At 38.8% G+C, this 12,842-nt stretch overlaps 1 protein-coding gene, 1 non-coding gene and 1 pseudogene across 17 annotated transcripts in view; 2 read left to right on the forward strand and 1 right to left on the reverse strand.

The window, feature by feature from the left end:
* The window catches only part of MPHOSPH9 (M-phase phosphoprotein 9), a 99,313-nt gene that overhangs the window by 58,392 nt on the left and 28,079 nt on the right, over window positions 1-12,842 (forward strand). The gene's annotated exons all lie outside the window — the stretch shown is intronic.
* LOC143683539 (dTDP-D-glucose 4,6-dehydratase-like) lies at window positions 276-5,116 on the forward strand (annotated as a pseudogene).
* LOC143685260 (U6 spliceosomal RNA) lies at window positions 5,050-5,156 on the reverse strand. Its single transcript, XR_013176508.1, has one exon. It is a non-coding gene; the product is annotated as a U6 spliceosomal RNA (small nuclear RNA).

Genomic DNA, 12,842 nt, shown 5'->3' on the forward strand with positions numbered 1-12,842 from the left:
CAGCCCCAGGGGGGCTTCACCATTCCCAGCCGGACTGGGAAGCCACGTGTTTGGAAGGGACCCCGGTCACTGTTTTCCGCAGCCTGGGGATCTCCGATCTAATTCTCCCAGTTGGTCCTGGGGGCCATGGGGGGGGGGGGGGGCTCCAGCTGCTGCGTCTTGAGGGGACCGCCTGTCCAATTCTTCCAGCCGCCCCGGGAAGGAGGGAGGGAGGGGCTCTGACCGCCTGCCGCCCCGGCCCGGGGAAGCCTGCGCCCCTCGGCGATCTCACCGTAGCGGGTTCTCCCTGCCAGTCAGCCGTTCCAGAATGGAGTACGCTGCCTTCTTGATCTCTGTCGTGGCTCCGGGAGCTGTTCTGTATCATTTCTACTCCCCTAGTAGCTGTTCTGGAGAAGGAACTAAGACCCGCGCATCTTACTAAGCCGCCATCTTCCCAGGTACCTGCATCTCCTTTTAAGACCAAATGCAAGTGGGAGGGCAATTGGAAGGGCCTCTGCTCCTTCCCTGCCCAGTTCTCACCTGGATCTCCTTCTGTCCTCCCTGGAGGCACCACGTGGGTGGAAGAGGGGATCCCAGCCCTGGGCCAGCCCTGCACGGGCTCTGCAGGCTCCATCATCTTTTTTTTATTTTAAAGCTTGTAGCCAAAATGCGAGCTTGGGAGATGTCAGTGGTGGGCACGGCGAAGCCCTTGGGTCCTTCTAGCAGCTTTGAGAATCAGGTCCTGGTGACTGGGGGGTGCTTGTTTCATCCCACCCTAGAATATAAATTTGATGAGGGCAGAGACTTGTTCACTCTACTTGGAAGAGTAAAGACAAAATGGAGTGAACGACTTTGTACAAAGATACTGATAAATTTGTGCATCACATGAGATTATCTCTTTAGTAGAAGATTATCCCAACTATATGGTCATAAATCTCGACAAGCTGGATTACTTTGCAAGTTTAAAGAATCTTGAAACTGTTTCTAACAAATGAAACTACAAAATTTTACATGGTGACATATGTAATTCTCATTTTGTGAAACTGCTATTTGAAAAAGCAGATAAATGTAGTGCTACATTTTGCTGCACTAACACATATCTTTACTTTGTGTAAGCTTTGAGTTTATATATGTTAATGTTTTTGGCACTCATGTTTTGGTAAGTGCTCTTTATAAAACCAGAGTAGAGAAATGTATTTATGTCAACACTGATGATGTTTAGGAGGTAGTCTGGATGAGGTGTTTGAACTCCAATTCAGCATTAGCAGCATTTCATTTTTGAAATATGAGGCATAGATTGAGGAAAGTTAAATGTGAAGGAATTTAAAAACAACTGATTTCTTACTTTATGTGGATAAAGTTTCCAGTTGTCATCAGAAGAAGCAGTAATGTTTATGGACCACATCAATATCCAGAAACGGTCATTCCTAAGCTTATATCTTTGACTACAACAACAGGAAATGGTACATCCATGAATCAGTGCTTCAAACAAGAAAATTTCTTTATATTACTGATGTAGTAGAAGCATTTGTCACTGTCCTTAAAAAGGGAAAACAAGGTGAAATTTATAATATTAGAACCAAATTTGAAATGTTGGTTGTACAGCTTGCCAAAGAACTAATACAACTGATCAAAGAGACCAATTCAAAGTCTAAAATGGAAAACTGGGTAGATTATGTTAGTGATAGACCTACCAATGATATGAGATATCTGAAGACATCAGAAAAATACCTGGTTTAGGATTGAAGCCTAAAGCCTTGGAAAGAAGGATAAAGAAAACGATTGAATGATCCAGAGAGAATTTTCACAACTGGAAGAATGTAGAAAAGGCGCTAGCACTCTTTCCAGTACAATCACCATCTGTATAGTCAGGACAGTTTTTGGAGAAAGAAGAAAATTATCTGACCTCAGCAAATGATATGAAATCAAATACCAAATGGAGTGTCTACTTGTCATTTGAAATTAGATTCATGATTTTGTGTATAAAATTCAAACGCAAAATGTTTCAGTCTTTGCAAGAGTTTCAGTATTGTACAGAATTGGAAAACTGAAATTCTTTCAGGAACCGTTTCTTCTGTGAGTTAGAAACTAGTAGGCATAGAAAGACTCCTTCCTATCTAGGATTGGGGTGGAAGGAAAGAGTCTCCCAGTTCTGAGAATAGACAGATAATGGCCTTGGGAAGATGTCAGGCATTAAACTCAGTGAACTTCCAAACTTTTCCACTGCCTAGAAATTCTCTGAAGTCTTAATTTTTAGCTAAATAGGATGGGTCTTATGTCCCTAAATCATCCTATTTAAAAAAAAAAAAGGTGTGCTATTAATTGTTTTAAAATGGAGCAAAATGAAAGTGTATCTAGCACTTTTTAACTTTTGATGTTTTTATAAAATTAAATTTTTTGAAAAAGAATGTAAATTTTTATATTTTCAAAATCACTTGAGCTAAATATTAGTGACCTTGTATCAGAAATTTTATCATGTATTGATTGTTTAAAATGAATTTATTTATAAAATTGTCAGTTTTTAAATATATTTATTATAGAATTTGACTTAAAAATAAAGCTTCTAGCCTACTGGAAAGTTAGAAGAAAGATACAATTAACACCCCAATATATATGTTTAAAAATTTTTTTTTATTGAGATATCTTCATGCACCATACAGTCCATTCAAAGTATATAATCAGTGGTTCACATTATCATCACACAGTTGTGTATTCATCACCATGATCATTTTTAGAACATTTGCATCACTCCCGAAAAAGAAATAAAAAGAAAAAACCCATACATCCCATCCTTTTACCCCTCCCTCTCCTTGACCATTAATATTGCAATCTAATGGTAGATTGCAGTATTTTTCTTTTCTTTTACCTCTTATGCCCACCTATTATTTATTTATTTTTTGTCCTTATTTTAACTCATCTGTCCATATCCTGGATAAAAGGAGCATCAGACACAAGGTTTTCACAATCACCCAGTCACATTTATATAGTAATACAGTCGTCTTCAAGAATCAAGGCTAGTGGAATATAGTTCAGCAGTTTCAGGTACTTCCATGCAGCCTCTCCAGTCACCATAACCTAAAAAGGAATATCTAGATCACGCATAACAATAACCTCCAGGATAACCTCCCAGTTCTGTTTGAAATCTCTTAGTCACTGTAACTTTATTTTATCTCATTTCTCTTTTCCCCCCTCTGGTCAGGAAGGCTTTCTCATTCCCATGGTTCTTGGTCCCGACTCGTCCCAGGGAGTCCAGTCCGCGTAGCCAAGGAGATTTACATCTGTTGGAGTCATGTTTCATGTCGGTGGGAGGGCAGTGAGTTCACCTGCCAAGCTGACTCAGAAAGAGAGGCCACATCTGAGCAACAAAAGAGAGTCTCGTGGCGTGACTCTTATGCATAATTATAAGTAGACTTAGCTTCTCCTTTGCAGGAATAAATTTTGTCTGGGTGAATGCCAAAATTGAGGGCTCGGCCCAATGAATTGGTTGTCCCCAAAATATCTGGAATTCCCCCAATGTGGGGAAGATTAATATTTCCTCCTTTCTTCCCAGTCCCCTAAGGGGTCTTTTCAAATGCTTTTTTATTCTCTTCCCAAATTATTCTGAGAGGTATCGAGGGATCACACTAACCAATACAAACTTACTCCCTGTTCAAGATTTCATCTAATTACAGTGTTGAATAAACTGACCATATAAGCTAAATTAAATAATGCACTACCCAAAATATAAATTTTGCACCAAATAAACATCTCTTCCTTTGGTCTTACACAGGAGTTAGTTTGAAAATATAGACTATATATCATCCTTTACCCTGTTTTTTGATTTACCTTAGTACTAGCCAGATCAGCTTTATTCCTATCTCTAGTTAAGTCTGATCACTTTTTAACTTTTTTTTTATTAATTAAAAAAATTAACTAACACAACATTTAGAAATCATTCCATTCTACATATACAATCAGTAATTCTTAATATCATCACATAGATGCATATTCATCATTTCTTAGGCTTTTTAACTTTTTTAGCAGTTGCTGTATGAGGTAATGTTGACTTTCATAGCTTCAGAACTCTGACTCCAAGTCTCAGATATCATCCAAATACCCAAAGTTCCAGGGAATGACCAGATTATACACAAAAAACTCAGCATCTCAGAATTTAAAAATAACAGTTACAACTCCGGAATAGATGTGACTGCTTTAAGAGCTTACAATCTAGAAATCTTTTGTTCTAGTTTGCTAGTTGTTGGAATGCAATATACCAGGAACGGAATGGCTTCTAAAAAAGGGGATTTAAAAAGTTGCTAGTGGACAATTCTAAAGCTGAGAAAATGTCCCAATTAAACAAGTCTGTAGGAATGTCCAATCACAGGCATCCAGAGAAAGATACCTTGATTCAAGAAGGCTGATCAAGTTCAGGGTGTCTCTCTCAAGTGAGAAGGCACATGGCGAACACGGTCAGGGTTTCTCTCTTGGCTGGAAGGGCACATGGAGAACACGGTGTCATCTGCTAGCTTTCTTTCCTGGTTTCTGGTTTCATTAAGCTCCCCGGGAGGTGTTTTCCTTCTTTGTCTCCAAAGCGCTGACTGTGGACTCTCTGCTTCATGGTGCTGCAGCATCCTCTGCTCTCTCTGAATCTCTTTTCTCCAAAATGTTTCCTCTTTTATAGGACTCCAGAAACTAATCAAGACCCACCCACATGGGTGGAGACATATTGTCACCTAATCCAGCTTAATAGCCACTCGTCATTGGGTTACATCTCCAGGGAGATGATCTAATTACAGATTCAGACATACAGTATTGAAGAGGGATTATTCTGCCTTTATGAAATGGGATTTTAATTAAAACATGGCTTTTCTAGGGGACATACATTCTTTCAAACCAGCACACCTTTACAATAGACCTCGACCTGATAACCCCTGCTCTTGATTTCAGTTCTCCAAGTTTGTGTATTATAGTTAGTCCATTTGAGTGAGGCATGGTAATAGGTCTTTTTGTTGATATTTCATTCAAAATGCTGTCCTCAGGGTTCATTCATAGAGTTGCATGTCTCACACCTGATATATTCTTTCAAAAAAATAAAATATGGAACGCTTCACGAATTTGCGTGTCATCCTTGCGCAGGGGCCATGCTAATCTTCTCTGTGTCGTTCCAATTTTAGTATCTGTGCTGCCGAAGCGAGCACCCTGATATATTCTTGATCTAAATTCACCAGTTGTGGATATTTTACCACATTTGCTGTATGTCTTTATAGAGATTTGATTTGATTTCTTTTGCTGAATCATTTGAGAGTAAATTGTAGACATCCTGATATTTTATCCCCAAATATTTCAGCAGGTATCTCTTGAAAACATGAATGTTCTATTGTAACCTCACGGTTATACTCAGAAAGTTTAACATTGATGTGATACTGGTATCTAATATGTAGTCTAAATTCACATTCCCCCATTGTCTAAATAATATCCTTTATAGATATTTTGTTTTGTTTTTATAAATCCAGATCCATCCAAGGATCACATTGCATGTAGTAATCATGTTACTCATTCCTTTTGAATGTAGTTCTTTTTTTGTCCTTCCAGAAGCTTTTTAGCATCTTCTTTTTATCCTTGGGATGCTGAAATTTCATAAGTGTGCTTGATATAGGTATTTTCATTTGTTATTTGGGGGCACAGATTCTTCCAGCATGGAAGTTAATGTCCATCAGTTCTACAAAATTAGCTAATGCCATTTCTCTAATTTCTTACATTTTATTTCCTCTGTTCTCTTTTTCTGAAACTTATATTAGCCGACGTATATTTTATTTTCTACTATGACCTCTTTGTTTTTTATGTTCCAATCTTAATATTAAATATATTTCTTTAATTTTTAGTTTCTAGCAGTGCTTTCTTGTCATCTGATTTACTCACTTTTCACAGCTTTCTGTTCTTATTTTACAAATGTAACATTCTATTTCTCTAGGATATTAGGACTTTTCTTTTGAAGCTTAAGTTTTAATTCATTACTTCTTCTGAATTTCTGAAAAAAAATTCATTGTTTTTCATTTTGGTTTGAAATATGTTTCGTATCGAATACTTTTTTTCCCCAAATGAATCCTTTACAGGCTTACATTTATGATTGAGACAATGAAAAGCTACTTAAAGGTGTTCATGGAAGTGACCTTTTATCTGGTAGCTTTCACTTGAGGGTAATTGTAGAGTGATGCTCTAGACAGTTTCTTAGGGGCCCCCAGATGTACTTTATAAGTATTTTTTTCTGGAGTGTTCAGTATTCTCAAAGAAGGGGCTTCCAATGTCTTATCTGGAACCTGTCAGCCAGGCTCTGGAGACTGTCAGCCAGGCTCTGGAGTTATGAGGGAATCAGGAGTCAGGCAGTGTGTTTGCAGACTTACTTAGCCATTCTCCCTTTATTCTTTTTGCCTCCACCTCCCCCATTATGCTTAGGTTTCCCAAGTTCCATTTTTCTCCCATTCAGTTTCTCCTGTGCTCTGCCTGGCTTGTATAGTCCACTGCTGCATGGGATGAAGGAAGGGTCCTGGGCTCTGACCACCCCACTTAAAGAATTTCAACCAGTTCCCTCTGGTCAGCCCTGCACTACAGTCCTATCTGCTCTGAACCTGGGTTTCTTCAAATTCTAAGCCTCTCAGGGTCCTGTGAAGATGTCAACCTCTTCACATTAACATTCCTTCATTTAGGCACTAGAGTTTGTGTCCTCTGCCCTGCTAAACTACTACTAGTCTCTTTTCTGTCTTAAAAAACTTTGGGACTTCCTGGAAGATGGCGGCTTAGTAAGACGCGCGGATCTTAGTTTCTTCTCCAGGACACCTACTAGGGGAGTAGAAACGATACAGAAAGCGCCCAAAGCCACAACAGAGATAAAAAAGACAGCGTACCCCATCCTGGAACGGCTGGCTGGCTGAGAGAAGCAGCTCGGGTGAGATCGCCGAGGCGCGCGGGCCTTACCGGGCGGGGTGGCAAGCGGCCGGAGTTACTCCCTTCCCCCTTCCCGGGCCGGCTGGGAGAATTGGAGAGGTGGTCCCCTGAAGCCAAGGCAACTGGCGCCCACACCACGCGCAGCCCCCGGACCAACTGAGAGAATTGGATCGGAAACCCCCAGGCCGCGGAGAACGGTGACGGGTGGGGGAGGCCCCTTCCAAACCCGTGACTCCCGGGGAACGTGCACTCTCTCGGGCGGGCCGCTGCCGCTGGCGCCCTCCCGCCACGCTTGTTGCCCAGTGCTGACTAGGAAATTCGGACGGGCTCTTTCCCTGGCTGCGGCGACCAGCAACCCTCCCTGCGTTGGGACACCCTCCCTGCATTCGGACCCCGGGCCGGCTCAAGCCGCTTCGGCTAGCGAACCCCCAGGACGGCGAGAGTTTTCCAAAGTTTAAGGTCCCACAGCACCTTTTACTGGTGGGACCCGCAGACAAACGTGTGCCACGAGCACCACCTACTGGGCAGGATAAGAAAAACAGAACCCAGAGATTTCACAGAAAAATATTACAACCTTGCTGGGTCCAACACCAAGAGAAATCTGAATAAATGCCCAGACGCCAGCAGCAGAAGATAACTGTCCACGCTCAAAAGATTGAGAATATGGCTCAGTCAAAGGAACAAACCAATAGCTCAAATGAGACACAAGAGCTGAGACAACTAATGCTGAATATACGAACAGAAATGGAAAACCTCTTCAAAAATGAAATCGATAAATTGAGGGAGGACATGAAGAGGACATGGGCTGAACATAAAGAAGAAATAGAAAAACTGAAAAAACAAATCGCAGAACTTATGGAAGTGAAGGATAAAGTAGCAAACATAGAAAAAATAATGGATAGCTACAATGATAGATTTAAAGAGACAGAAGATAGAATTAGTGATTTGGAGGATGGAACATCTGAATTCCAAAAAGAAACAGAAACTATAGGGAAAAGAATGGAAAAATTTGAACAGGGTATCAGGGAACTCAAGGACAATATGAACCGCACAAATATACGTGTGGTGGGTGTCCCAGAAGGAGAAGAGAAGGGAAAAGGAGGAGAAAAACTAATGGAAGAAATTATCACTGAAAATTTCCCAACTCTTATGAAAGACCTAAAATTACAGATCCAAGAAGTGCAGCGCACCCCAAAGAGATTAGACCCAAATAGGCGTTCTCCAAGACACTTACTAGTTAGAATGTCAGAGGTCAAAGAGAAAGAGAAGATCTTGAAAGCAGCAAGAGAAAAACAATCCATTACATACAAGGGAAACCCAATAAGACTTTGTGTAGATTTCTCAGCAGAAACCATGGAAGCTAGAAGACAGTGGGATGATATATTTAAAATACTAAAAGAGAAAAACTGCCAACCAAGACTCCTATATCCAGCAAAATTATCCTTCAAAAATGAGGGAGAAATTAAAACATTCTCAGACAAAAAGTCACTGAAAGAATTTGTGACCAAGAGACCAGCTCTGCAAGAAATACTAAAGGGAGCACTAGAGTCAGATACAAAAAGACAGAAGAGAGAGATATGGAAAAGAGTGTAGAAAGAAGGAAAATCAGATATGATATATATAATACAAAAGGCAAAATGTTAGAGGAAAATATTATCCAAACAGTAATAACACTAAATGTCAATGGACTGAATTCCCCAATCAAAAGACATAGATTGGCAGAATGGATTAAAAAACAGGATCCTTCGATATGCTGTCTACAGGAAACACATCTTAGACCCAAAGATAAACATAGGTTGAAAGTGAAAGGTTGGGAAAAGATATTTCATGCAAATAACAACCAGAAAAGAGCAGGAGTGGCTATACTAATATCCAACAAATTAGACTTCAAATGTAAAGCAGTTAAAAGAGACAAAGAAGGACACTATATACTAATAAAAGGAACAATTAAACAAGAAGACATAACAATCATAAATATTTACGCACCGAATCAGAATGCCCCAAAATACGTGAGGAATATACTGCAAACACTGAAAAGGGAAATAGACTCATATACCATAATAGTTGGAGACTTCAACTCACCACTCTCATCAAGGGACAGAACATCTAGACAGAGGATCAACAAAGAAATAGAGAATCTGAATATTACTATAAATGAACTAGACTTAATAGACATTTATAGGACATTACATCCCACAACAGCAGGATACACCTTTTTCTCAAGTGCTCATGGATCATTCTCAAAGATAGACCATATGCTGGGTCACAAAGCAAGTCTCAACAAATTTAAAAAGATTGAAATCTTACACAACACTTTCTCGGACCATAAAGGAATGATGTTGGAAATCAATAATAGGCAGAGTGCCAGAAAATTCACAAATACGTGGAGGCTCAACAACACACTCCTAAACAACGACTGGGTCAAAGAAGAAATTGCAAGAGAAATTAGCAAATACTTCGAGGCGAATGAAAATGAAAACACAACATATCAAAACTTATGGGACGCAGCAAAGGCAGTGCTAAGAGGGAAATTTATTGCTCTAAATGCCTATATCAGAAAAGAAGAAAAGGCAAAAATTCAGGAATTAACTATCCATTTGGAAGAACTGGAGAAAGAACAGCAAGCTAACCCCAAAGCAAGCAAAAGGAAAGAAATAACAAAGATTAGAGCACAAATAAATGAAATTGAAAACATGAAAGCAATAGAGAAAATCAATAAGGCCAGAAGTTGGTTCTATGAGAAAATCAATAAGATTGATGGGCCCTTAGCAAGATTGACAAAAAGAAGAAGAGAGAGGATGCAAATAAATAAGATCAGAAATGGAAGAGGAGACATAACTACTGACCTCACAGAAATAAAGGAGGTAATAACAGGATACTATGAACAACTTTACGCTAATAAATACAACAATTTAGAGGAAATGGACGGGTTCCTGGAAAGACATGAACAACCAACTTTGACTCAAGAAGACATAGATGACCTCAACAAACCAATCACAAGTAAAGAAATTGAATTAGTCATTCAAAAGCTTCCTAAAAAGAAAAGTCCAGGACCAGATGGCTTCACATGTGAATTCTACCAAACGTTCCAGAAAGAATTAGTACCAATTCTCTTCAAACTCTTCCAAAAAATCGAAGTGGAGGGAAAACTACCTAATTCATTCTATGAAGCCAACATCACCCTCATACCAAAACCAGGCAAAGATATTACAAAAAAAGAAAACTACAGACCAATCTCTCTAATGAATACAGATGCAAAAATCCTCAATAAAATTCTAGCAAATCGTATCCAACAACACATTAAAAGAATTATACATCATGACCAAGTAGGATTCATCCCAGGTATGCAAGGATGGTTCAACATAAGAAAATCAATTAACGTAATACACCATATCAACAAATCAAAGCAGAAAAATCACATGATCATCTCAATTGATGCAGAGAAGGCATTCGACAAGATTCAACATCCTTTCCTGTTGAAAACACTTCAAAAGATAGGAATACAAGGGAACTTCCTTAAAATGATAGAGGGAATATATGAAAAACCCACAGCTAATATCATCCTCAATGGGGAAAAATTGAAAACTTTCCCCCTAAGATCAGGAACAAGACAAGGATGTCCACTATCACCACTATTATTCAACATTGTGTTGGAGGTTCTAGCCAGAGCAATTAGACAAGAAAAAGAAATACAAGGCATCAAAATTGGAAAGGAAGAAGTAAAACTATCACTGTTTGCAGACGATATGATACTATACGTCAAAAACCCGGAAAAATCCACAACAAAACTACTAGAGCTAATAAATGAGTACAGCAAAGTAGCAGGTTACAAGATCAACATTCAAAAATCTGTAGCATTTCTATACACTAGTAATGAACAAGCTGAGGGGGAAATCAAGAAACGAATCCCATTTACAATTGCAACTAAAAGAATAAAATACCTAGGAATAAATTTAACTAAAGAGACAAAAAACCTATATAAAGAAAACTACAAAAAACTGCTAAAAGAAATCACAGAAGACCTAAATAGATGGAAGGGCATACCGTGTTCATGGATTGGAAGACTAAATATAGTTAAGATGTCAATCCTACCTAAATTGATTTACAGATTCAATGCAATACCAATCAAAATCCCAACAACTTATTTTTCAGAAATAGAAAAACCAATAAGCAAATTTATCTGGAAGGGCAGGGTGCCCCGAATTGCTAAAAACATCTTGAGGAAAAAAAACGAAGCTGGAGGTCTCGTGCTGCCTGACTTTAAGGCATATTATGAAGCCACAGTGGTCAAAACAGCATGGTATTGGCATAAAGATAGATATATCGACCAATGGAATCGAATAGAGTGCTCAGATATAGACCCTCTCATCTATGGACATTTGATCTTTGATAAGGCAGTCAAGCCAACTCACCTGGGACAGAGCAGTCTCTTCAATAAATGGTGCCTAGAGAACTGGATATCCATATGCAAAAGAATGAAAGAAGACCCATCTCTCACACCCTATACAAAAGTTAACTCAAAATGGATCAAAGATCTAAACATTAGGTCTAAGACCATAAAACAGTTAGAGGAAAATGTTGGGAGATATCTTATGGATCTTACAACTGGAGGCGGTTTTATGGACCTTAAACCTAAAGCAAGAGCACTGAAGAAGGAAATAAATAAATGGGATCTCCTCAAAATTAAACACTTTTGTGCATCAAAGAACTTCATCAAGAAAGTAGAAAGACAGCCTACACAATGGGAGACAATATTTGGAAATGATATATCAGATAAAGGTCTAGTATCCAGAATTTATAAAGAGATTGTTCATCTCAACAACAAAAAGACATCCAACCCAATTACAAAATGGGAAAAAGACTTGAACAGACACCTCTCAGAAGAGGAAATACGGATGGCCAAGAGGCACATGAAGAGATGCTCAATGTCCCTGGCCATTAGAGAAATGCAAATCAAAACCACAATGAGATATCATCTCACACCCACCAGAATGGCCATTATCAACAAAACAGAAAATGACAAGTGCTGGAGAGGATGCGGAGAAAGAGGCACACTTATCCACTGTTGGTGGGAATGTCAAAGGGTGCAACCACTGTGGAAGGCAGTTTGGCGGTTCCTCAAAAAGCTGAATATAGAATTGCCATACGACCCAGCAATACCATTGCTAGGTATCTACTCAAAGGACTTAAGGGCAAAGACACAAACGGACATTTGCACACCAATGTTTATAGCAGCATTATTTACAATTGCAAAGAGATGGAAACAGCCAAAATCTCCATCAACAGAAGAGTGGCTAAACAAACTGTGGTATATACATACGATGGAATATTATGCAGCTTTAAGACAAGATAAACTTATGAACCATGTAATAACATGGATGGACCTAGAGAATATTATGCTGAGTGAATCCAGCCAAAAACTAAAGGACAAATACTGTATGGTCCCACTGATGTGAACGGACATTCGAGAATAAACTTGAAATATGTCATTGGTAACAGAGTTCAGCAGGAGTTAGAAACAGGGTAAGACAATGGGTAATTGAAGCTGAAGGGATACAGACTGTGCAACAGGACTAGATACAAAAACTCAAAAATGGACAGCACAATAATACCTAATTGTAAAGTAATCATGTTAAAACACTGAATGAAGCTGCATCTGAGCTATAGGTTTTTGTTTTGTTTTGTTTTGTTTTGTTTTGATTTTACTATTATTACTTTTATTTTTTTCTCTATATTAACATTCTATATCTTTTTCGGTTATGTGTAATGCAAATGTACTAAGAAATGATGATCATGCATCTATGTGATGATGTTAAGAATTAATGATTGCATGTGTAGAATGGTATGATCTCTAAATGTTGGGTTAATTTCTTTTTTTCCGTTAATTAAAAAAAAAAAAAAAGAGAAGGGATAATTGGAGCTGAAGGGATACAGACTGTACA

The sequence above is a fragment of the Tamandua tetradactyla genome, chromosome 5, assembly GCF_023851605.1.
Source record: "Tamandua tetradactyla isolate mTamTet1 chromosome 5, mTamTet1.pri, whole genome shotgun sequence".
In the NCBI taxonomy this organism is placed as follows: domain Eukaryota; kingdom Metazoa; phylum Chordata; class Mammalia; order Pilosa; family Myrmecophagidae; genus Tamandua; species Tamandua tetradactyla.